The sequence below is a fragment of the Felis catus genome, chromosome B3 (genome assembly GCF_018350175.1).
Source record: "Felis catus isolate Fca126 chromosome B3, F.catus_Fca126_mat1.0, whole genome shotgun sequence".
NCBI classification, from domain to species: domain Eukaryota; kingdom Metazoa; phylum Chordata; class Mammalia; order Carnivora; family Felidae; genus Felis; species Felis catus.
The window spans coordinates 30,188,090-30,213,815 of NC_058373.1; the positions used below are offsets into that span (position 1 = coordinate 30,188,090).

A 25,726-nucleotide genomic window follows, 5' to 3' on the forward strand; every position below is an offset into this window, starting at 1 on the left:
GGTCAGAAGCACAGGTAACAGACTTTACAACAGGTGTCTGTGAAGTAGAGGGTGAGGGCAGTCTTGTAGGACTAAACCCTTAACCTGTGGAATCTGAAGCTATCTCTGGGTAGACAGCATCAGAACTGAGTTGAATTCTCATAAATCCTACTGGTGTCTGAGAACTGCTTAGCGTTGTGTGGGAACTCCTGTCCCCAACACTGAAATTGAATCTGGGAACCCTAAAAGACAACAAAAGGAAGGAATAATGGTGGACTCAATCAATTTTGGTAGCCCTATTAAAAGATTATTAAGGGGCAGGGTGCCTGAGTGACTCAGTCGGTTAGGTAGCACACAGCCTGCTTTGGATTCTCTCTCTCCTCTCACGACTCACTGTCTCTCAAAAATAAACATTTTTTAAAAAAGATTATTAACGGTGCTTGGATGGCTCAGCTGAAGAAAGGTGCCACTCTTGATCTCGGGGTTGTGAGTTCAAGCCCCACGTTGGGTACAGTTTAAATAAAAACTGTTTTAAAAAAAAGATTATTAAAATCACTACTACGCTTATGTCTAGGCAACATGATTTGGCCCTTATGAGGCCATATCATTCTCAAATAACAAGCAATGCAAAGGGCCAAGAGTAAGTGCCTTACTGGGTCTCACACCCAGAGACCACTTTTCACCTAACTGGAACTCCAGAACACCTAGCTCAAATGGCTGAGTCCATTTCCAGAACAGGTCTTCATGCAGGTGTATGCACCCCAAGGCCTGAAGGGTAGCTAAGGGGTAGCTATTGAGGGAAGATTGTGGGGCAGGGAATGGGGCGGGGCAGGAGGGGGGGGGCAGGCTCTGTGGAGAGAGCTTGGACACTTTACCACAATAAAAAAAACAAAATAAAATAGTTGTGCCTGGGTGGCTCAGTCAGTTAAGCATCTGACTCTTGATTTCAGGTCAGGTCATGATCTCATGGTTTCTGAGTTCAAGCCCCACGTCAGGCTCTACACTGACAACTCAGAGGGATTCTGTCTCCTTCTCTTTCTGCCTCTTCCCCACTTGTACACTCTCTATTTAAAAATAAATAAAAATAAAATAAAATATATATCTGCAATATTACATATGTAATGTATATTATATATAATGTATATATTTCAAAATAGTTTAATTGTGGCAAGATGTATATATAAGTATATACATTTACACATTAGTATGTATTAATATTGATTATGCAACATTGTGAATTAGCAATTTCACAGCATACTCATGTATAAATGAATATTTGTGCCTAAAACCTACAGTTCTTTAAGATATATATCACCAACCTAAAGTTTTAAAAATTGTATTGTATCAAGAAGATCTGAAATAATTCTTTAACAGAAAACAAAAACGTTACTCCCATAAGATGAACATACTAAATTCAGGATCAACTCACTAAAAAGTCAAAGCAATATGAAGGTAGATATGCCAACCAGGCTTTGAAAACAGCTTGATTTAAAAAAAATTCATTTAGTAAAGGATCGATGTGTGGCTAAAGGCAGATATTTGTTATACACAAATGAGCTACTATATTGCACAGCCCTTCCCATCAGTGTACAGAGATGCATCACCCGCACATTAAATACAGACTCAGTGAGCAGAACACCGCAGCAAGCATCTGTTGGCTAATGACAAAGAAAACCATGGACCCTTTGAGGCTAATTTCCACCCAGCTGTAAGCATGTAAGCAGCAAACACATGCACTGCTTTTCAGTATCAACCCCAAATATCCATGAAAAAGATCTTCAGCATTCATGTTATTTTGTGTCAAAAGCAATACATGTATTAATTATATATGCTAACCAAGATATTCAGAAAAAGTTAACTCTAAATAAGCAGAAGTCAAAAACACAACTGCATTTTATTCTCATTCCACTTTTCTTTGTATCAATATCCATGGTCAGGGAAATGACTGGTCTAAGGAAGGCACTAAATGAAAACTGTAAACTAGGCAAAGTTTGTCTTCTTACATGATCAGTTACTTTTTGCTGTCCCTGTCTCATTACCTTTTTTTCCTCCCTACCCTATCCCCAATATTCTCATATTTTCCCAGACATCTGCCATAATGTTCTCTGGGGCTTGCCTTGGCCTCTCTTTACCCTGTGTTGAAATTTATCATACCTACATATATTTCTCAGAGTGTCATGTGACCTGATAACAGCCCCCACAAATATCCCTAACTGCTTTCACTTCTCCTCCTGTCCAATGCTTTTACCTAACTTCAGGACCACACCCTCTCCTGCCTTCTCAGAAACCTTTTAAATAGGCTTTATCTTTCCTATATATTCAACTTTCCCTCTTCACTAGTGTCTTTCCCTCATTACATAAGCATATTTTAAGACTCTACCTAAGAAAGCAATTAAACCTTTAGCTTAAAAGGTAAATAAATAGGGGGTGCCTGGGTGGCTCAGTTGGTTTAGTGTCAGACTTTAGCTCAGGTTATAATCTCGCAGTCCCATCCGTGGGTTCAAGTCCCATGTCGCGCTCTGTGCTGACAGCTCAGAGCCTGGAGGCTGCTTCAGATTCTATGTCTTCCCCCCCTCACCCCCTGCCCTCTCTCTGCCCTTCCCCACTCATGCTCTGTCTCTCTCTCTCTCTCTCTCTCAAAAATGAACAAAATTTTTTATTTTTTGTTTTAATTTGTTTATTAATAAATAAACAAAAAAAAATTTAAGGTAAATAAATGCTAGTATATAAAACTTACCCTATGGTGTCCTCCCCTTAGTCTCTGCCTTTCCCCTCACCACATTCACTCCCCAGGCCACGGCAGTGAGACTTCTGCTCACACCATTACATTAATCCAAGGGCTCTTCATCTAGAGGCTGGAGGGTCTGTGGATAGAATTCAGAAGACCTATGAACTTGGATGGGAAAATAAATTATTTCTTTATTTCCTCCAACTTCTAAAATCACTAATACTTACTGTATTTACTAATTTACTATAGGTCTGCCACTACCTTGTTGTGTATCATGCTAAATAAATACAAAATACCTTATTATAATTAGTTCGATAATAATATTTTAATATAATTGAGGCTACCTCTGTAATTTTTTTTTTTTTTGAGAGAGAGAGACAGACAGACAGACAGAGCGCCAGCAGGGGCGGAGCAGAGACAGAGGGAGACACAGAACTGAAAGCAGGCTCCAGGCTCCACACTGTCACCACAGAGCCTGATTCAGGGCTCAAACTTACAAACCATGAGATCATGACCTCAGCTGAAATTGGACACTCAACGTACTAAGCCACCCAGGTACCTCTGGCTTCCTCTGTAATTCTATGTATTTTACTTTATCCATCTGTGGTAAACTATGTTTTACAACTATGCTGCAAAAATACCTCCAATTCCACATGCTCTTCTATGGTGTAAATTTGCTGCTCACCCACAAAGGCATCGAGTCTGCTTCTCTTCTTAAATCCAAGCTGGCATTTACCTTGCTTATAACCAAGAGAGTGTGGTGAGGTGACAATAAGTGACTTCCCAGGCTGTTAGGAAAAGTGATGCAGGTTCTGGGACTAGGTCTGGGGTGGTTTGTTTAATAGCAATAGTTTCCAGAACAGAATCTGGCACCTGGAACTGGAGTGGTGACATAATAAAAACATAAAACATGTGACATCAGCTTTGGGATTGGGTGGTAGATGTGAACAGGAGAAGGGCCACAGGGATCTCACTAGCAGAAGCCTGATGAGCCTTGAAGAGGCTACTGGGACTTTAAGGAGAGTGAGTTAAAATGTTATCAGAAGCTGGAGGAAAGAAGACCACTTATGAAGGGGCAGAAAGTTTAGCAAAACTGTTGCCTGTGGTAAATTAAAAAACAAAATGCTGGTAATGAACTGTTATTTCTAGCTAAGGTAATTTCCAAGCACAATGTCCAAAGTGTCAACTGGTTTCTTTTATATATATGATATAAAGTGCAACTAGAGAGATGAGCTGGAGAAGAAAGTACTCTGTTTTTGAGCAGAATTTAGAGGAAATGTAAAGAAACCAGCAATTGCTGGGTTCAAAAATAAAACTATTTTTCATCCACAATCTCTGCCAGCAGAGAATGCTGAAAACAAAGAAAGGTATGGGGACAAAGATCAAATACAGAGTGCTGAAAGGAAAATCTGGTCTCTGCACAGAGATGAAACCAAGGGTGTTGCTATAAAATCCTTTGTTAACACTCTGTTTCCCCTTCTTAATCTCCTTCCCAGTGCCTTTTCTGTACTTGTCTGCTAAAACTAGATGTGCTTAGGGGCTTTGCCCTCAATCCTGAGCAATTTCTTCTTCAACCAGTCCTGAAAAACTATTAACCTCAAAATCTCTCTCTCAAGCCCCCCCACCTCTCTCCAAGAACTGCATACAGACCTGCATTTCTCCCTCTTGAATATCTCAGAAAAACCCCAAACTAAATATTTCAAGAACATATCTATCTCCCATCCCACAAGTTCTTTCTATACCCAAACATGCACTGGAAATAAATAGCAGTGTAGCATCCCTTTAATTGCCCAATTTAGGAATCATCCCTGATTCTTTTCCCCCTCTCTCCTTTCTTCCAATCAATATCTAATCAGTTTATCAAGTTCTATAGACTCTACCTGCCCCCGACACACCATTGTCAAAATATAGGACCCACTGTGGATATGAGTACATACTTTTCTATCTAGAATGCAACTCCTGTTATAAACATAAGTACTTTGCTAGGTATTAATTTAATTCAACAATACAGAACACCTTCTCTGTGGCAAATCTGGCAGGACCTTTACCAGGACTAGGCATGCAAAACTGACAGAAACGGAAGGGGCTCCATTTAGAAAGGCTCCATGTCTACTGTTTCTCTGCTAGGCTCCAATTACTCATGGTCTATATTTCACCTTGCATCTGAGTAAACCAAAGAAGCTATGATCCCACTCCAAGGAGAAGCAAAAAAGTTAACCATTCTCCAAGTTCTGTCGTAGGCCACCAAACACCTGATAACATCTAAGAAGAAAGAGATCACGAGCAAGTTCCAGGACGATAGCTTCAAACCTCGGTCAACACTGGTGCCAATACCCACTACCTTTGGTGATTTATGGAAAAACACCTACTGTTCACCTGACACTCACCTTTGATCAGACCCTATCCTGGATTCCTGAAGGAACGTGTACCCTGGGCCCCTTTCCAATACAAACACCTAAGCAGCAGGGAGAGTAACTTCTTTTCTGAGGCTCCCAGATACTCCTCTGCTGTACGCTATCACTTACACTATTAAATAAACTCTCCTCTCACTTCCTCCAGGCTGTCATTTGATTTCTACCCTGCATGAAGCCAAGGACCTTCTTGGCTGGTCCTTCAGGACCCCCTCTGGGTCCTCGGACCTAGACTTCCTACATCAAAACGAAGTGAGAAATAGGTCCTGTCTCGTCTCTGGAATCACAGAGAAGAAAAATAAGTACAACACAGGGGTTTATAATGGAAGGTAACATTGCAGGATGAACTAATTCTTTGGTGGGGGCAGAGATACAGCAGGCAGTAAACAAAATGACAGAATATAGTACATTCTCCTGGAGGAGCAAGTTTCTTTGTTGATGTAAGTAACTTAAAAGATTTTAACATCGGGGAGCCTGGGTAGCTCAGATGATTAAGCGTCCGACATTGGCTCAGGTCATGATCTCATGGTTTGGGTTTGAGCCCCATATCGGGCTCTCTGCTATCAGCACAGAGCCTGTTTCAGATCCTGTGTCTCCTTCTCTCTCTGCATCTCCCTTGCTCATGCTCTCCCTCTCTCTCAAAAATAAAAAAAAAAAAACATTGGGGCCCCGGGGTGGCTCAGCCAGTTAAATGTCCAACTTCAGCTCAGGTCATGATCTCACAGTCCATGAGTTCGAGCCCCACACTGGGCTCTGTGCTGACAGCTCAGAGCCTGGATCTTGCTTCAGATTTTCTCTCTCTCTCTCTCAAAAATAAATATTTTAAAAATTTAAAATATTAAAAAAAATTTTTTAATAAAAAAATATTTTAACATCAACATACTCATTATAAACAGAACATAAATTTAATGAAAGAGACAATAAAATACTTAAAAATTCAGGGGTTATCTTGGGCAAGAATAACTGTCCAGAATTAGAATTTCAAGTAACATTACTAAGCAGAAGGACAGACACTTTAAGTCAGAGACCCTCTTAGAAGTGAATAAGTCACATTACCTAAAAGGCCTGTTGGGCCTACCTATCCAAAAAGGCAACCAGGGCTGGGTGACCAAACACCCATGGATGATCAAAAAGGTTCTGTGGGACTCTTTGCTACAGCCGGCCTCACCTCCACACAGCCTTTGTGGAGGGCTTCAGACACAGCACAGAAGAGGCCTTGCAGATGACTTGGGAATCCTGAACAAACTCATTTTTTTGTCAGATTAAAGTTACCCGTAACTATGTAAAGGAAGTCTACGAAGGCTAAGAAAAATGTGACACTGGCTCTAATTCCTGCCAAGATGTTGAATTAGCAAAACTGCTGACCCTTCTCAGAAGATCAGCCCTTGCGGAAGTTACAGAGAAAAATTGGAAAGAACTATGAGAAACACCTGGAGGCACAAGGACCCATTTGGAACCGGAATGTGTGGAATGGTGGCTTTGGCCTGATGCAAGAGGCAGCTCACTTGAGGCTGTGGGATAACAAAACAGAAGAACTCCTGCAGATTTTTGCTTTTCAGAGGCTCCAGCACCTAGGTGCACACAACCTGGCTCCACACATGCATTCCTTGGACCTCAGGTCCTCAGGAAAATAGTCAGGCGCTTAGAAAACAGCTGAATACACACTAACCTTCCCTGGCCCCCTCCTTCTACTCCTCTAACACCAGAACTTGGGCGGGCAGAGTGCCAATAATCTTAGTGGTGCCTCCTCCTAAAGGCAGCTTCTTCCTCTAGAGAAACAGGTAAAGAAGTGACCTGAGGTTATGTTAAATGGGGTGAGAAGTAATTGACTCAAGCTCTCTGGTGCCTAGGGCTCTCCAATTCCTGCCCCAGACATTGCGGGGACTGATATAAACCTAATCAATCCTCCCCACAGAAGCAGTGTCTGACAAGGGAAAATATCAAGTACCAAATAGAAAATGTAAAACAAGATGTTTTAGTCTATTAGAGCTGCCATAACAAAATACCATAGACTGGGTGGCTTAAACAACAGAAATATTTCTCACAGTTCGGGAGGCTAGAAGGGTACCAGCACGGTCACATTCTGGTGAAAACTCTCTTTCTGGCTGGCAGGTGGCCACCTCTGGCTATGTCCTTATAGAGAGAGGAGAGAGAAAGAGCAAGCTCTCTAATATCTGTTGTAATCAAAGCACTGTTCCCATCAGACCAGGGAACTTCACAACTTCATTAACACTAATTTCCTCCCAAAGTCCCCATCCCAAACACCAACACACTGGGACTTCAACATAGGAATTCGGCGGGGGGGGGTGGGGGGAGGGCACAAACATTCAGTGCATCATCTATGTTTAAAAAAAAATAATAAGGTGCAATTTGATCCTAACATCATACCATAGGAAAAATCAACTCCAGTTGGTTAAGGACTTAAATGAGAAAAGGAACTTTAAAAAGCTTAGTGGATCGGGGCGCCTAGGTGGCGCAGTTGGTTAAGCGTCCGACTTCAGCCAGGTCAGGGTCTCGCGGTCCGTGAGTTCGAGCCCCGCGTCAGGCTCTGGGCTGATGGCTCAGAGCCTGGAGCCTGTTTCCGATTCTATGTCTCCCTCTCTCTCTGCCCCTCCCCCGTTCATGCTCTGTCTCTCTCTGTCCCAAAAATAAAATAAAAAACGTTGAAAAAAAAATAAAAAGCTTAGTGGAAAATATGAGTATCTTTTAACCTCAGGGTAAGGAAGGATTTTGTAAATAAGACAAGAAAAATCTGTAATAAAACTAAGAACCATTTTTCAAAAAATACCTTAAACATAGTGAAAATACAAGTTATAAACTAGGAAAAAGTATTCATAATACACTTAACTTATAAATGCATTATTATCAACAACATATAAAGCAATAACACACATACCCAAAACATGACCAGAAAAATGGATAAGAGACATTCAAGAGGCTTTGACAGCAGCACACATACTTATAACCAATAAACGTATGAACAATGTTAAACACTGGGGATCATGGAAACTCAAAGCAAAACTCTTTGTCAGTAAAACAGTAAAAAGCTTTGAAAACAGACCAAAAAGAAAAGATTACCAACCGTTCTCTCTAGCTCATGCATTCATTACCTCTACCTTTGCCTTTGAGCAATTTTTCAATTTAAAATTTGTAGAAAATTGATAATAATGTGAACTATTCTTATGCACAAAAGAGCAAATTAGTTGTGTCCAGTGGATTACAGGTGATAATTGCCCACTGGATAGACCAGCTTTTGCGTCTATTTGAAAAATTCATTTCAGCTTTTTTTGCTGAATATAAATGAGTGCCTCTTCAAATTTGTCTTTGAACTGACTTTAACATCTTACCAGTTTCCTCATTAACTAGTGAGTTAAATAAAATATTTGACAAGTGTTCATTTTATATCTGTATGAGAGTCACGATTATAACCCCTTTTTAAATCCTTTTAAAAATCCTTTTAACACCACAATTAGAATTCAATATCACCCATTTATGATTAAAAGGAAAAGAAAAAAAAAACCTTTCAGCAAATGAGGAATAAGAAGGGGCTATTCAACCTGAAGATAACAACTTTACAGTTAAAGTCTGAAAATCTTCTCCGGAACCAGGGCATCTCCAGGAACTCAGGAACAAACCAAGGGCATCTGCTCTCACCACTTTTCTTTTTCCTTTTTTTTTGGGGTGGGGGTGGGGAGAGAGAGAGAGCCTACACAGGCATGCGAGCAGGAAAGAGGGGCAGAGGGGGAAGAGAGAAAAATCTTAAGCAAGCTCCACACCCAGCATGGAGCCCAACGTGGGTCTTGATCTCATGACTGTGAGATCATGACCTGAGCCAAAACCAAGAATCGAACACTTAATTGACTGAGCCACCCAGGTGCCCCTGCTCTCACCAATTCTATTCAATATGGTACTAGAGGTTCTAGTCAGTAAAATGAGGGAAGGAAAAGAAATACAGGTTGATAGGAAGGAGTAAAATTGTCTTTACTTACATATACATCATAATTACATGGTAAAGCCTAGAGAATCAAAACAAAAAAGCAACAACCCCCCCCCCCAACACACCCATAAAGCTACTAAAACGAACAAAGGCTAATATACAAAATTCAGTTATATTTTTACATACTAGTAACGAGCAGTGGAAATGAAATACTTCTAAAATGTCATAACAGCATTAAAAATCAAAGTGCAATATCTGTATACTGAAAACTAAAATAAAAATTATAGTTCTTGAGAAATTAAAGATGATCTAAATAAACAGATCATGTTTACAGTATTAAGATGTCTACTCTCTCCAAATTGATCTGTGGAGTGAACATGGTATCAAGTAAAATCTACAGATGTTTTTGTGGAAAATGAAAACCTAATCCTAAAATTTCTACGGAAAAGTGGATTCTAAATTGCATATAAATATACAAAGGACCTAGAAGAGTCAAAACAAATCTTTAAGAAGAACAAAATTGAAGAACACTATTTCACTTCAAAACTTACTGTAAAACTACTATAATCAAGATAGCATAGTATCAGCAAAGGAAAAAATGTCAATAAAACAGAAGACATAACCCAGACATACACATATATAACCAACTGATTTCTGACAAAGTCTTCAAAGTACTTAATGAGAAAAAGAAAGTCTTTTCAACAAATGGTGCTGGGAAAACTGGACCTGTACTTAACAACATGTACAAAACTTATTTCAAAATGGATCAAATATCTAAATGTAAGACCTAAAAAACAATAAAACTCTTGGAAGAAAACATAGGACAAAAGCTTCATGACATTGGATTTGGCAGGGATTTCTTGGATAAGGATACCAAAGGCACAGGTAACAAAAATTCAAAACAAAATGGACCTCATGAAAATTTTAAAACCTTGCATATCAAAAAACACTATTCACAGAGTAAAAAAGAAGGCCACAACTTAGGAGAAAATAGTTACAATCATGTATCTGATAAGGGATTAATATCCAGAATATAGAGAGAACACCGAACACTCAACAACAACAAAACAACCCAATCCAAAAATGGGCAAAGGACTTTAATATACATTTCTCCAAGAAGATTTACAAATGGCCAATTAGCACAGGAAAAGACACTCAACATCATTATCACTAGGGAAATGCAAATCAAAACTACAAAGAGATACCATCACATCCATTAGGATGGCTACTATTGAAAAAAAAGAAAAACAAAGTAAGTGCTGATGTTGATGTGGAAAACTTGGAACTCTGCACTGTTGGGGGAATTTAAAATGGTACCATTCCTGGTACCATTAAAACAGTATGGTGATTCCTCAAAAATGAATAGAATTACCTCATGATCCAGCAATTCTACTTCTGGGTATATACCCCAAAGAATCAAAAGCAGGGTCTCAAAGAGATATTGTACTCCCATGTTCACAGGAGCATTTCTCACTACAGCTAAAACATGGAAGCAACCAAGTAACCATCAACACATGAATGCATAAGCAAAATGTGGTATTATACATACAATGGAATATCATCATTCAGCCTCAAAAAGGAAGAATATTGTGCCATATGCTACAACATGGATGAACCTTGAGGGCATTATAATAGATGAAATAAGCCAGTTACTAAAAGACAAATACTGTAGGATTCCACTCACATGAGGTACTAGAGAAGTCAAAATCAAGACAGAAAGTATAATGGTGGTTGCCAGGGAGTAGGGTAAGAGGAAAACGGGGGTTTACACTTTGTAAATGTAAACTGTAAAACACACTGTTTAAATGCTTAATACCGCTGAACTGTATGCTTAAAAATGGCCAAGATGATAAATTTATGTTATATTTTACAATTTAAAAAAAAAAGACATTTAAAAAGAATGGGAGGAAAGAAATTGGTGAGATGAGAACAGATGAATTTCTTAAAAAAAAAAAAAAAGTGACAGAAGTCAGAAAAGTGGTTTGCTCTGGTGAGAGGAAAGAAAGTCAAGGAAAGAGCTTTAGGGAACTTAAAGAATAATAAAAAAATTTTTAATTTTATACAGGAGAGGATTACATAAGTGTATGCATTTGTCAAAACTCATTAAACTGTGTATCCAAGATTTAGGCATTTTATTATAAAATTGAAAAGTGTACCTCAATTTTTAGGGTTTTTTTTTAAAGATCACAATTAAATACTATTTTCGATCATTTAACTAACAAAATTTAAAAGTCTGAAAACTCCAAGTATTAAAGAGACCATAAAACAGGATCTCTTATATAATGGTGATAGTGATTTATTTCCAATCACTCTAGAAATAAATTTTGTATTATCTCTTTAAATTTACCATTTACTACCCTATGATCCAGCAATCCCGTTCATAGGTATACGCACAGGAGAGTCTCTTGCACATGTACTGCAAGAGTCACATATAGGAATGTTTCTCACATTAGTTTATAAATAGCAAACACCTAAAAACAAGATTCTTATCACTCAATCCCAGAAATAAAATGAGCATGATAAGTAAGGGTACCACTTTTGAATATTTAAGATATCTTTATGTTTTAAAGACAACTCAGTTTTGGTATATACATGTTATCAGCTGGTTCAATGTGTGTATGCACAGAATAAATCAAGGTATTACAATGATTTTCTACTTTTTGAAGGTAGAATTTATTCATTCAACATGATTTTTATAGGAGTAAACACTGGAACCCAAAGAAATTCAGGTTACATAATTTATACTATATTCATATACAAAATATCCTGCAGCTATAAATATGAATGAAGTAGATCTAAGTATACAGAAATATCTCCAAGATAGGCACACTGAAAAAGCAAGAAGTAAAACAGTAAGTTCTCGTGAATTAAAATAAATTCCAAATATATATATATATATATATATATATATATATATATATATATATATTTGTAAAAAACAGTTTGAAAGTAAATAAACTGTTAATGGTATTTCCTTCTGAAAATGGGGACAGGGGATCTAAAGTGAAGGGAAGACTTACTTTTCACTGTAAATCCTTTTGTACCATCTGGACTTCTGACCGTATACCCGTTTTTTCAATTTACATGGAGACAGAAGAGAAAGAGGCCCTCAAACAACATTTATGTTTCCAGTAAGCAACCTCTCCTATGCCTTACAGCAGATATTCTAAACCTTCACCCCTCAAACTCCACATCTCACCCCTATTGCCTACTACCAGAACATCACCAACCACAATATCCCTAAGCCAACAACTTTGTTTTCTACTTCTGGGAAAAGGGGAACTCCCTATACTTCCTAATTCACACCCATAAATTTACCTCTGGCTACATCTCTGAGTACCTCCTTCCCTCAGAAGAAAGAGGCCACTCCAGGCAAATCTTGTGTTCTTATGCAATCTCCTGTCCCTACAGGAAAGCCTGCTTCCTCTATTATTCCTCTCTCCACTTCTACAAGCTTGCTCTTAACTGGTCCTTTCTCCTGCCACCTCTGTATATGCATGCTCAAGCCGCTTCTCTTATATTAAAAAATATCTTATGTTCCCCTCTATGTAGCACCCTAACCTCATTCTTGCCCTTCACAGTTAAACTTCTCACAAGAGTAGTGACAGTCTCTACTTGAGTCTCTTCTCCCATTTACTGCTCAACCTACCACAACCTTGCTTCAGTCTCCACTGCTACAAAAAAACAAAACAAAACAAAACAACAACAACAAAAAAAAACACTCTTGCTGAAATCATGAAAAGATGAAACCGTTATCATTCTATGAACCTTATTTTACTTCATCTCTCTGCATTATCGGACATTGCTGACTGCTTCCACCCTTCTTGAATCCCTTGGCTTCTGCTGACACATTTCTTTCCTGACTCTCCACTATGCACTGCAGATTCAAAGACAAATATGGCAAAGTCCCTGATTTCAAGAGGCACAGATTCTAAAATAAGAGAAATATATGTAAACAATAAGAACACATTGAAAAAGTACTATGACAGTGGCAGGTATAAAGCACTATGGTAGGTTTGTAATGGGATAAGAGAGGGAACATGCATTTTAGGAGGAGGAAATTAGCATGGACAAAGGTACATGTATAAATCAACAGTTTGTAGAGGGAATTTAATGGATAATGATTGAGCACACAAGTTTTGAAACCAAGCAATCTGATTCTACCACTTAGCATGGGGCGTGTCATATATTGAAAGGTCTTAATAAATGTTAACACCTTCATGACAAAAACAATCAATAAACTAGGAATAAAAGGAAATTTCCTCAACCTGATAAAGGACAGTTACAAAAAAACCACAGCTAACAACAATGCTGAAAGATTGAATGCTTTCCCCCTAAGATCAGGAACAAGACAAAGATGTCTAGTCTTACCATTTCTATTTAACATTGTGCTGAAGGTTTTAGCCAGGGCACCGGGTAAGAAAAGGACATAAAAGGCATCCAGATTGGAAAGGAAGAAATAAAACTATCACTATTTGTGGATGACATAATTTTATACATATAAAATTCCAAGTAATACATTAACGACTATTAAAACTGCTAGTTGAATTAAAAATTCAGTGAGGTTGCATGATACAAAAATTAATTATATTTCCACACACTAGCAATGAACAATCCAAAAATGAAAGAAAATAATTTCATTTACAATAGTATCAAAAAAAAAAAAAAAGAATAAGGGGCTTAGGAACAAATTTAGCAAAAGAAATAGAAGACATACACTAAAAACTATAAAACATCATTGAAAGAAATTAAAGAACACCTAAATAAATGGAAAAATCTCCAATGTTCACAGACTGGAGAACATACTATTATAAAATCCCCAACTTGATTTATAGATTCATAACACAGATTCAACACAACCCCTATCAAAATCCCAGCTGGACTGTTCTGGTAGAAATTGACAAGCTGATCCTAAAATTCATAGGAAAATGCAAGGGACCCAGAAGAGCCAAAACAATCTTGAATAGGAAGAACAAAACTGGAGAACTTACACTTCCTGATTTCAAAACTTACTACAAAACTACAATAATCAAAATATGAGTTACTGTCATGAGAGATGTATAAACCATTGGAATAGAATTTAAAGTTCAGAAACAAACCTTACATTTATGATCAACTGATATTCTTCAAGATTCTTCAGTGCTCTGGGACAAGTGGATATCCGAATGCAAAAGCATGAAGCTGAGTCTCTACCTCAAACCATGTATAAAAATTAACTCAAAATGGATCATAGACCTAAATTTAAAAGCTCAAACTTACAAGAAAATATGAGTAAATCTTCATGATCTTGAATCAGGCAATGGTTTTTTAGATACAATAGCAAAAGCACAAACAACAAAAGAAAAATAGATACAATTAAAAACATTTGTGCTTCAGGGGCACCTGGGTGGCTCAGTTGGTTAAGTGTCCCACTCTTGATTTCACTTTAGGTCATGATCTCACAGTTCGAGGGATCAAGCCCCACATGGGGCACAGAGCCTGCTTGGGATTCTATCTCTCCCTCTCTCTCTGCCCCTCATCTGCTCATTCTCATGCTCTCTCAAAATAAATAAACATTAAAAGAACCATTTGTGCTTCAAAGGATGCTATCAAGAAAGTAAAAAGACAACTCACAAAATGGGAGAAAAAAAATTGTAAATCATATATTTCATAAGTGACTTGTATCCAGAATATATATAAAAAAAAACTCTTACAATAAATTGGCAAAGGATTTGAATATACATTTCTTCAAAAAAGACATATAAATGGACAATAAACACATGAAAAGATACTCAACAGCATTACTCATTGGGGAAACAGAAATCAAAACCACAATGAGGAACAACTTCCCTCCCATTCACTACAATGGCTATAACTTAAAAAAAAAAAAAGACAGTAACAAATGTAGGTGAGGATATGAAGAAAATGGAATCCCCATACATTGCTGGTGGGAATGTAAAATAATACGGTCTCTTTAAAAGAGTTCCTCAAACTATTAAACATGGAGTTACCAAATGACCCAGTAAATTACACTTTTAGGTATCTACCCAAAAGATACTAAATTATATACATACAAAAACTTACACGCAAACCGTTCATAGCAAAAAGCTTAGAATACCCAGAATGTGTAAACAACCCAAATGTCCAACAATTGATGAATGGATAAGCTAAATATGGTATATACATACTAAGGAGTCTGGCTCCTGATTAAAAACTTAAAAACTCTATGTGTAACTTTTCCAGCCTGACTATAAGCAATTACAAAGGCTTTACCTGGCAGGCCTCACATGGGAGAGCTGCCATACCCACACCAGACCGGGTACACAGCCAGTGCACTGCAGTCTCTGAAGAGAGCTGTAGTCAAAAACTCAGGCCTCCCTGGCTAACCATGCTCGTAAGCAGAGCTACATTCCCAGCCCAGGTGCTAGACTTCATTCAGAAGTCTGTTTATCCGTGGCCTTCAGCTGAGGCCTCTCCTCATTCACCTCTGCTGAGGCCTTCTCATTAGGGAGGAAAGAAACACTGAAGACACTTTTTCTCTACTCTCACTCTGTGCCTTTCCATCCCAAGACCTTCCACCTCACTCCTGAACCGGCCCGAGGTCCATAAAACTGCAGGAACCTCTTGTCTGGTGCTCCCTCAGTAGCAAGACAATCTACCTCCTACCTCCATACTGACCCACCCGAGTGGGGGGCCTGCACTTTCTGAGGTTTACCCTCTTACTTATACTATCTCAGTTAAGTGAATAAAAGCTCAACTGTTACTTTCATTTTGGATCATTGTTTTTAATCAGCTACCCTGACACCTGAAAGTTCAGGTCTCTCTCCCTCTTTGGCTCACCTGACCTAACACAATGGAATATCATTCAGCCATAAAAAGTAATGAGGTATGGGGCGCCTGGGTGGCGCAGTCGGTTAAGCGTCCGACTTCAGCCAGGTCACGATCTCGCGGTCCGTGAGTTCGAGCCCCGCGTCGGGCTCTGGGCTGATGGCTCAGAGCCTGGAGCCTGTTTCCGATTCTGTGTCTCCCCCTCTCTCTGCCCCTCCCCCGTTCGTGCTCTGTCTCTCTCTGTCCCAAAAATAAATAAACGTTGAAAAAAAAAATTAAAAAAAAAAAAAAAGTAATGAGGTATCGATTCATGCAAAAACATGGATGAACCCTTAAAACTTTATGCTAAGTGAAAGAAATAAGTCACAAAAGATCACATATTGTACAATTTCATTTATATGAAATGTCCAGAAGAGGGAGAGCTATAGAGACAGAAGAGCTATAGACATCAGTAGCTGACAGAAACTGAAAGGAGGGAGGAATGGGTGATGACTGCTAAAGAGTACCAATGTCTCTCTGGAGTGACGAAAATATTCTAAAATCAGACTGTGGTGATGGCTGTACAACTCTGTAGCCACAATAAAAAACCCACTGAATTAAACACTTTAAATAAATAGGTGAATTTTAAGGTATGTAATTTATTTCTTAAAAAAAATTTTTAATGTTTATTTATTTTTGAAAGAGAGAGGGACAGAGTGCAAGCAGGAAAGGGGCAGAGAGAGCAGGAGACCCACATGCCCCTGTATGTAAATTATTTCTCAATAAATCTGGTTTTTATTTATTTTTAAAAATTTTTTTTAATGTTTGCTTATTTGAGAGAGAGAGAAAGACAAAGAGCTCGAGCAGAGGAAAGGCAGAGAGAGAATGAGACACGGAATCCAAAGCAGGCTCCAGGCTCTGAGCTGTCAGCACAGAGCCTGATGCACAGCTCAAACTCACGAACCACAAGATCATGACCTGAACTGAAGTCAGACATTTAACCGACTAAGCCACCCAAGTGCCCCAATAAATCCAGCTTTTAAAAAACATTATGGCCGCCTGGGTGGCAGGGTTGGTTCAGCATCTGACTGTTGATTTTGCCTCAGGTCATGATCTCATGGTTTGAGTTCAAGCCCCACATCAGGCTCTGCAATGACCGCGCAGAGCCTGCTTTGGATTCTCTTTCTGCCCCTCCCCTGCTCGAGCTCTCTCTCTGCTCTCTCAAAATAAATAAACATTTTTTTTAATTTTTCATTAATAAACATTAGCGGAAACATTCCTACAGCATTAGTGAGAAGGAAAAATGGGTAAAGAGATTATACCACTCTGGGGGCGCCTGGGTGGCTCAGTCGGTTGAGTGACTGACTTCGGCTCACGTCATGATCTCGCGGTTTTTGAGTTCGAGCCCCGCGTTGGGCTCTGCTGCCAGCTCAGAGCCTGGAGCCTGCTTCTGATTCTGTGTCTCCCTTTCTCTCTGACCCTCCCCCACTCATGCTCTGTCTCTCTCTGCCTCAGAAATAAACATTTAAAAAATTAAAAAAAAAAAAAGAGATTATACCACTCTGTAAAGGAGTTTCTAAAATATCCTTTAAGCAATGTAAACATATTGAAAGGATTGTTGAGTCACAGACTGACACGTTGACATTCATCTTTTAGTATAAGGAATCTCATAACTGTGACAAGAATGACTTAGAGAGCTGCTGAATTCAAGGTGGAAAGACCAGATGACAGACATATAATGGTTCACTTAAAAAATTAAGAGATGAAGAGAACTGGAGTCCAGACATGCAACAAAAGAGAAAGGGCTATGAACCTATCTTTAGAATAAAATGCTACTATGGAAATTTTCTGTCAAAACCAACTTTTAACATATTAAAGGAAATGTCCTTATTTCATAAGCCCCCCAGAGGGAACTACAGAAAATAATCAAGGCCAGGAAAGCAGAGTGGTAGAAAACTCCTAATAACTGACTTATTAAAACAGTTACTAGTTAGGGGTGCCTGGGTGGCGCAGTCGGTTAAGCGTCCAACTTCAGCCAGGTCACGATCTCGCGGTCTGTGAGTTCGAGCCCCGTGTCAGGCTCTGGGCTGATGGCTCAGAGCCTGGAGCCCGTTTCCGATTCTGTGTCTCCCTCTCTCTCTGCCCCTCCCCCGTTCATGCTCTGTCTCTCTCTGTCCCAAAAAAAATAAATAAACGTTGAAAAAAAAAATTAAAAAAAAAAAAAACCAGTTACTAGTTGTTGAAATCTATCACTTAACAAATTAAGGTTTTATCTTCAGGAATATCAAATTATAATGTCAATATCATTCTCAAAGGTATGTCAGAATGCCAGTGCCAACTCTATCTTTGAGTATAAAGGAAAAATTTCTTTGGAATTACAATGGAAAAATTCACTCAAAACTATTGTAGTCACTAGAATCAGCTTCATTTCCTTCAATCAAATGTCCTATAAACTAAAGTAAGCATGCTATATATTTAGCTTTATAATAAATAATACTGTATTTGCCTATTAAACTCTCAGAGGAAAAGACATTTGACACCACCTTAAATTTTTCAAAAATAATTCTTTCTCACTATAAAATTTATTAAGCCATGTGCATTCAAAAAGTATCTCATCTCAGGTTTTAGACAAATCCACAAAGAATTGTCTATAGCATAAGTTCCACTTCAGGCAAATACCTGAAAAAAAAAAAAAAAAAAGAAAAAGAAAAAGACATGGTCAATATAACTAAATCTGAGTAGAGAACCTAACTTTTTCAGTAGAACCCTAATGTGACCTTTTACTCACTAAACTTGTGTGTTCAAGTTGTACTTTACAAGTCTATAGAATGTCAAGAATCTTAATTCTGCCAGACTTCTTTTGCCTTTAATTAAACTTAAAAGAACATATACTATACTAATGAGGGTGGAAGATGGGGGGAGGATCAATCCAAGAAAGATAATTTTCTTTCACTTGTTCAAATCTTCAAAAGAAAAGGCATTTTCTTTTCTTTTTTTTTTTTTTAATGTTTATTAATTTTTGAGAGAGAGAGAGAGAGAGAGCAACCACAAGCAGGGAGGGGCAGAGAGAGAGGGAGACACAAAATCCGAAGCAGGCTGCAGGCTCTGAGCTGTCAGCCCAGAGCCTGACACGGGGTTCAAACCCACGAACCATGAGATCATGACCTGAGTCGAAGTTAGATGCTCAATGGACTGAGCCACCCAGGCACCCCAAGAAAATGCATTTTTAAAAGTTTACACTCCCTATAATATCGTCATCATGACTTTCTATTCTCACAAAAAATACAAAATTCAAAAATCTGGAAATATAAAAGTAAACCAATAGCACATGTTTACAAAGCCTAAGTAAAAGGAAAGGTTAAATAAAACTGGCTCATAAATTATGAAAATGTCTACATTGGCAAAGAAAATCAAATTAAAATTAAAAAATAAAAAGTTATTTTTATTTAATAAAAATGAGTAAAATAGTTTTAGACATTAAAGATATAACACAGGAAATATTTGTGTGTTAATCAGGATTCAGATAGTAAAGATGAGTAAAATATATCAGACATCTGAGAGTTTTCAAGGCATTTAGAAATAAAGGACATAATCTGAAATACAAGGTTACCAAGATTGCAAGAAAAAGAATGGAGAATTCTTTTTTTTTTTTAATGTTTTTAATTTATTTTTGAGAGAGAGAGAACAAGCAAGGGAGGAACAGAGAGAGGAGGACAAGAGGATCCAAAGCGGGCTTTGCACTGACAGAAATGAGCCTGATGCGGGGCTCGAACTCCAGAAACACTAGGTCATGACCTGAGCAGAAATCAAGAGCTGGACAGACCCTTAACTGACTGCGTCATTCAGGCTCTCTGAATGGAGAATTCCTGACACATATTAGCTTCCTGACCCTTAGAAAATATAACCTATAAGTAGTCAATAAAAATTGATGGAATACCCTATCACCAAGCTGGTCTTGGTTTCTAAATTCTAAAAACCTTAAAGAATAAGGAGCCCCATCAACTAAATCAAGGGTCAAAGGACATCTGGGAGGCCAAATCCAGCCCATGCCTGTTTTTGTCTGGCCCTTGAGCTAAGAACAGTTTTTACGTTTCAAAAAAGTTGTGAAAAAACAAAAAACAATATGCAACGGACAGTAGCCACAAAACTTAAAATACTATCTCGCGTTTTACAGAAAAAGTTGCTGCCCTCTGAACTAAACAATTCCTAAATGAGTGAAACAGGTCTTAGTGGTGGCTCTAATCCAGAGATTGAAAGTGTGCCATGGTGTCCTAGTATATTAGAACTGGAAGGAAGCTCTAAGACCATCTTTCCTCCCCATCATGTTACAAAGAAAGTGACTTAAATTTCTTAAAGCCCAGAAATTCCAATCTTCCAGGTCTACTGCCTCCTGAATCCAATATGATTTACATCCTATCACATCACTGGCCCCCTTTTCTTTTAGTGGGGTAACTGGAGAATCAAAGAGAGGTACAGTAAGGGTGAGTACACTCTCCTCCAACTCTCCACTGAGCTCTTCCGATGCACAAGTAATCAATTGACCAAAGTGGGCTACTGATAAACTTCATATTTGACCAGCTCAGCATCCTATTTTCTCAGCTTCATCTCCTTCCAAAATAAGCAAATGAATCTACTTAACATTCCTGAAAAAACACCTTGTCTTTTTGGTCCTGAAGACCTCAGTATATGCGGTTTCTCTCCCAAGGGCAACTCCTCCCTTCTCCACCTACCCAAATTCTACCATCCTTCATGCCCAATTTAACAAATATGACACCTTCAAAAAGCTTATAATCCATTAGGAACATAGTTCAGATACACACACAACAAAGTAAAAAAGATAAATATCCCCAAAGATGTAACTAGAAATTCCTAGTAAAATGTCATCTCTGAGGAAAATGTTTAGGTAAGCCTTTGGGAAAGCCTCTGAATAAGATGTTGAAGGACACTAAAAAAAAGTTTTTAAGATTGGTTACAAAATGCTGCTATTGCACGTAACACCAATCAACTGTGCACTTTAAAATGTCTAAGATGGTAAATTCTGTGTTACGTGTATTTTACCACAATTAAAAAAAAAAAAAAAAAAGACATCTTAAGATCACAGAGCTGGGCGCCTGGGTGGCTCAGTTGCTTAAGCGCCCAACTTCAGCTCAGGTCATGATCTCGCGGTTTCTGAGTTCGAGCCCTGCATCAGTCTCTGTGCTGACAGCTCAGAGCCTGCAGCCTGCTTCAGATTCTGTGTCTCCCTCTCTCTCTGCCCCTCCCCTGCTCACACTCTGTGTCTGTCTCTCAAAAATGAATAAACGTAAAAAATAATAATAAATAAATACATACATACATACATACATACATACCACAGAGCAAGATGATAATGTTTCAAGGAACAAGCACTTGCTTTTATCAATAATAAATTTGATATAAATTTAAATTATAAAAGCTAAACACCTATCCTAAAGCAGTGTTTTTACATTTGTAAGTACCTCAAAATTAGACAATGTGGGGAATTGTGAATATAATGAGAGTTGCCTAGGAGATCAAATTCTGTAAAATAAAACAGAACCTACATCTAGAAACCACTAACTTCTGGCAGCTAGATAAATAAATGTTCACAAGATTCCAAATTAAGAAAAAAAAAAAAAAGTTTAAGGACAGAGAGGAAAGGGGGGCACTCCAGGAAGTGGAAATGGAGTGAATAAAGGACAAAAGGGACAATGTGTTGTGGCAAGGATTCTCACCGTCTTTTTTTTTCCCCTAGATTTGCCTCTAGCCAAGTGATGACAAGGAATATCCTCAATTTCTAAGGTACCTGGGCCACCCGTGATATTGAATAGGCTACCAAAAGCCACAGATGGAATATACTGGTTCAAGTAATCAAAGTAATTCAAAGTAGATAGTCCATTCCTGCTTCAGTTTCCAGGTAAACTTTTGTGAACAACAACAAAACTCTGCAAAACCAAATATAAATTCCATGCATTTGAGAATTAATCTGTTATTTTTATAACATTTAAGCACACCAAAGGGGCTGAGAGTTTTTACTTTTTGATTATTTTTGTTTCCTCTGAGTAATTTTATTCTATAAATAGCAACCTTTGCTATGCTGTTTATTCCATGCCTAGAGCTTAGTAGATGCTCTCTAAATACCTGTTGAATTAATATTGGGATATAATATACATTTCACTTAAAATACTCCTCCTTTCTAACTATCAGAGTAATAGTAGAGAGACAATAAGTAACATTAATTGAAAATATTTTTAAAATCAAGCCATCTAGGACGTCTGGGTGGCTCAGTCAGTTAAGCGCCTGACTCTTGATTTCAGCTCAGGTCATGATCTCATGGTTCCTGAGTTCGAGACCACATCAGGCTTTTCACTGACAGTGCAGAGCCTGCTTGGGACACACTCACTCACTCTCTCACTCTCTCTCTCTCTCTCTCCCCCTCCTCTGCTCGTGTACTCGCTCTCTCAAAATAAGTAAAAAAACTTTAAAAAAAAAACAAAGATTAGGGGCGCCTGGGTGGCTCAGTCGGTTGAGTGTCCGACTTCGGTTCAGGTCATGATCTAGCAGTTTGTGAGTTCGAGCCCCGCGTCGGGCTCTGTGCTGACAGCTCGGAGCCTGGAGCCTGATTCGGATTCTGTGTGTGTGTCTCTCTCTCTGCCCCTCCTCCACTCACGTTCTGTCTCTTTTTCTCCTTTGGAAATAAATAAACATTAAAAAAAAAATTTTTTTTAAATGAAGTCATCAAAAAACTTAAAGCATATGTCAAAACCATCTTTGAAGCAAACTATTGAAAAGTAAGTCAAACCTTTATTGCAGGCTTTGTTGTAACACTATTCACATGGGTGTGTGAACACACACACACACACACACACATACACACATTAAGACAATCATTTTTACTAAATATAATTTGAGGGAGAAAAATCACATAATTTGATACCCAGAAAAACGCCAGTTGTCTTTCACTTTGTATTCCACACAATTCCTGGCCAGCAGCGGCACTTAAATCATTCACTAAACTGAACAGTCATAGAGAAAACATTCTCTCTGCTGTCCATATGACTTCATTGTATCTCAGAGGTGTGAGTCATCAACTCTGGCAATAAAAGCAGAACTTACACCACTACAAATGCTTGACGTACGTATTTCAAGAGCTCTCAGAAATGAGAAGAGATATCCATACGTGTATTCCCTAAATTATACAAGTGTAAGAAGATACATCATTTCACTGTTGTCGATTTCCTGTATTTAGACAGCTCTGAATTGAATTACTCAAGCATATACAAATACAACCATGAAGGGGTCCTCATACTTGCTCCTGACAGTCTGGAAACAAAGGCTGCTACTGAGATAAAAGATGATAGGCAACAGGAATCTGACAGGCCAGTAATTCACTGCATTTTCTGCACATCTGAATTTGTAGGCCTCCATAGCTGTTAAGCAAAATTAGTTTCAAGATGCCAGCCAAAAAGCCTCACAGGCAACAGTTTTATGTCATTAAAAGAACTACCATCCTCAATCTGTCTGAATTTGTATTTGCTCATTAGAAGCCTCTCAGTGAATCGAGAGAGAGGTTTTAATTGCACTCTGGCTCTATCAATGCTTAGTATAGCCCTGAACTATAACAAATTCCTATTCTCCCTTCTTACTCTATTCCTAAAATACTTTAGATATAGTTGAAGAAACTACGCAGATAATCTAGCAGTTCTCTACCAAAAATAGAGCAATTTCAAAGCTACAAATGAGATCTTTATATTCATGCAGCTTAAAAAGCAAAGGTCAGAGAAAAACATCGTCATCTTCCATCTCCTACTTGTTAATCTCTGAATCTATTATGCTCTCTCAGGCTCCTATGTCTTTGCAAATGCTATTTTCCCCTCAGCTTGGTTAGAACCTCCTCCTCAAATCTGACTATGGCAAATTTCTGCTCATTAACTGGTTTTCCCAAAAAAGGTTCATGCAATATCCTTCCCCTATGCACCCTCTACATACTTTCACCAAGTACTTCTCAAACTGGGTTAACGCTGACTCTTACAGTCAAAGAACTGAACACTCCCTGGCAGAACTATTCAGCTGGTACACACTAGTACAACCTTAAGGGATGAAATACTAAAATGCTTCTGAAATATAATCTGGGAAATAGTCACCGTCCCTAACTACACACCCAGTCTTACCACCACCGCCAAACTCAACAACAAAAGCATCAAAGTCTGATATAGTATAAAAGATGGAGGGGTCCTTCAAGACTCTGAATCCAGTGCTATGGCCATCTTGGTGCCTGTGTTGTAGTGAATGGTAAATACTCTGAATATCACCCCTGCCTCTTTAAGCCCAAAGCCTAGAGTACTGCCTAACATATAGCAGATCTATGATGTACTGTTAATTCTTTGTCAAAATAATGGATAACCCTATTCAATGACCCAAGGCCAATAGGTATAATGTCGAAACTACACAGACAATAATTAGATTGGTGAAAAAAAAAATCTAGGCCCTTAATTAAGTACCAGATAGGAAAAGTGAACAAGTCTGCCTATTGCCTATTTCTTTCTTGCCTTCAGCCTCTGATAAAATAAATGTGTAATTTGATAATGTGGGCAAAAATCTTCAATGTGATCATTTATACAGCGTATGATTCAAGTATTTTTTATGTTATTAAAAAAGATTAAAAACAAAGTTCCTATAAAACCATGGAATTTATAAGAATGCCACCAACAGTGATCTCTGAACTACAGTCAGCATCTTGGACAGAAAAACAGGTATCACTAAGGAAGAACATAAGTGATTAATTCAAACAGACAAAGGCAAAAATGAAGAGAGTTAATTATGAATCGCATGTCTAATTACAGATTTTGCTAGGGGCTTCAGATACTTCTAATTAGTTTTCCTTGGCATATTAATTATAAATAGAATACCATGAGAGAATTTTCTAACCATAGGAATTTACTGGGTATGTAAAATCATATTTTAAGTGATCATTTTTATAATTTAATAATTAAATATCCAATAGTGCATGATAATTATTTTGAAAGTCGCCAATAAAATATACATCCCATTAAAATCAAGTTACACAGAGCACTATTAAGGTGGTGACAAATCTTTTAAAAATCCAGAAGGAGGGGGGCGCCTGGGTGGCTCAGTCGGTTAAGCGTCCGACTTCAGCTCAGGTCACGATCTCGCGGTCCGTGAGTTCGAGCCCCGCGTCGGGCTCTGGGCTGATGGCTCAGAGCCTGAAGCCTGCTTCCGATTCTGTGTCTCCCTCTCTCTCTGCCCCTTCCCCGTTCATGCTCTGTCTCTCTCTGTCTCAAAAATAAATAAACGTTAAAAAAATTAAAAAAAAAAAAATCCAGAAGGAGGGGTGTCTAGGTGGCTCAGTCAGTGTAGCGTCCGACTTCGGCTCAGGTCATGATCTCGTAGTTCATGAGTTCAAGCCACCCTCGGGCTGTGTGCTGACAGCTCAGAGCCTGGAGCCTGCTTCAAAGTCTGTGTCTCCCTCTCTCTCTGCCCCTCCCCCTACTCGCGTTCTCTCTAAATGAATAAACATTTAAAAATTTTTCTTTTTAATCCAGAAGGATACGGTATAAAGCTGAAAGAAGGATGGATATGTAGCTTCAGTAAGATTTTTGAACTTATAAATGGTGATATATCATTTTAGGCTATTTACTTTCTGGTAGAAAAATCACCTTTCAGTCATGCTTGCTATAGAGAATTTCAGAGGGCCGTAAGATCAAAATATTAAAACTAACGACAAAGGGAAAAATAATAGCAACTTCTCAGAAAATAAAGCTTATCTAGTTATCTAATTTCAACACTGTCCAATTAATCGAACACCAATCTTTAATAAAGCAATGCGGTACTACACACTATCCTAGTGAAAAATTCTAAAAAGTAACA

General features: G+C 38.3%; 1 protein-coding gene across 6 annotated transcripts in view; it reads right to left on the reverse strand.

The window, feature by feature from the left end:
- The window catches only part of PEAK1 (pseudopodium enriched atypical kinase 1), a 303,506-nt gene that overhangs the window by 240,554 nt on the left and 37,226 nt on the right, over positions 1-25,726 (reverse strand). For 3 of the 6 annotated variants that reach the window (XM_019832021.3, XM_011282984.4, XM_045058996.1), the window contains exon 2: positions 2,717-2,843. The exons of 2 other annotated variants lie outside the window; for them this stretch is intronic. The gene's annotated coding sequence lies outside the window, so the exon portion shown is untranslated. Of the gene's footprint in view, positions 1-2,716; positions 2,844-7,163; positions 7,252-25,726 lie in introns of those variants that run through there. One more of the 6 variants, XM_045058997.1, reaches the window with a different exon arrangement.